Source organism: Colobus angolensis, unplaced genomic scaffold (assembly GCF_000951035.1).
Source record: "Colobus angolensis palliatus isolate OR3802 unplaced genomic scaffold, Cang.pa_1.0 Scaffold303, whole genome shotgun sequence".
Taxonomy (NCBI): domain Eukaryota; kingdom Metazoa; phylum Chordata; class Mammalia; order Primates; family Cercopithecidae; genus Colobus; species Colobus angolensis.
The window spans coordinates 435835-436992 of NW_012116300.1; the positions used below are offsets into that span (position 1 = coordinate 435835).

At 53.5% G+C, this 1158-nt stretch overlaps 1 pseudogene; it reads right to left on the minus strand.

Annotated features, from left to right (window-relative positions):
* Positions 1-387: 387 nt before the first annotated feature.
* LOC105517641 lies at positions 388-858 on the minus strand (annotated as a pseudogene).
* Positions 859-1158: the final 300 nt, after the last annotated feature.

Consider the following 1158-nt stretch of genomic DNA (forward strand, 5'->3'; position numbering starts at 1 on the left):
ATCCCAGCACTTTGGTAGGCTGAGGTGGGTGGATCATCTGAGGTCAGGAGTTTGAGACCAGCCTGGCCAACATGGCGAAAGCCCGACTCTACTAAAAATGCAAAGATTAGCTGGGCGTGGTAGTGGGTGCCTGTAATCCCACCTACTCGGGAGGCTGAGGCAGAAGAAGCACTTGAACTTGGGAGGCTGAGGTTGCAGTGAACCGAGATCACGCCACTGCAAAAAAAAAAAAAAAAAAAAAATCAATCAGGTTGTCTGTGACTAGAGAAAACTGAATGTTTAACTTTTTTTTTTTTTGTCAGCATCCAGAATCTTTTTAATAAGAGGATTCATTTTTGTAGCCTCTTGCTGGCCCGTCGGCCTCTGGGGCGCTCGAACTTCTGGTCCCTAGAGCGGAAATAGGGTTTGGCGAGGACCGGAGAGCAGGACGGTGCGGCCGCCGTTGGGGAAGTCCAGGCCCAGCTGGTCCAAAGTCAGGATCTTGCCCCCCACCCTGAGGATGCCGCTGCGGGCCGGCTGGTCACGGGCAGCGCACACACCCTCAGTTTGGGCACCTCCTGAACCCGCGCGGCATCCGTTAGCGTCCCCACAACCACGGCCGTTTTCTTTCCCATCCAGGAAGCTTCATCTTCCGGATCATCCGGGAAAGGGACAGAGGTGGCCGACTGGTGCGACTCATAAACAACCTCTTCAGCCCAACCTGGTTGAATGTGGAGGTAGTTCGTCTGGCCAGTAACCTGCACAGCGTGACCAACAGCCTCAGGTAGATATCCTGGCTCTTGGGCTCCTTGCGCCAAACCTTTAGGTCCTTGTTGCGGCGGATGTCAACTCCCATGATGGCGCCTCCTGCTCAGCCAGGTCCGGGAAAATAGAATGTTTTGTTTGTTTGTTTGTTTGTTTGAGACGGAGTCTCGCTCTGTCGCCCAGGCTGGAGTGCAGTGGCGCAGTGTCGGTTCACTGTTATCTCTGCCTCCTGGGTTCAATCAATTCTGCCTCAGCCTCCCGAGTAGCTGGGACTACAGGTGCGTGCCACCACACCCAGCTTATTTTTGTATTTTTAAAGAGAGACAGGGTTTCACTATGTTGGCCAGGCTGGTCATAAACTCTTGAGCTCAGGTGATCTGACCACCTCAGTGTCCCAAAGTGCTGGGATTACAG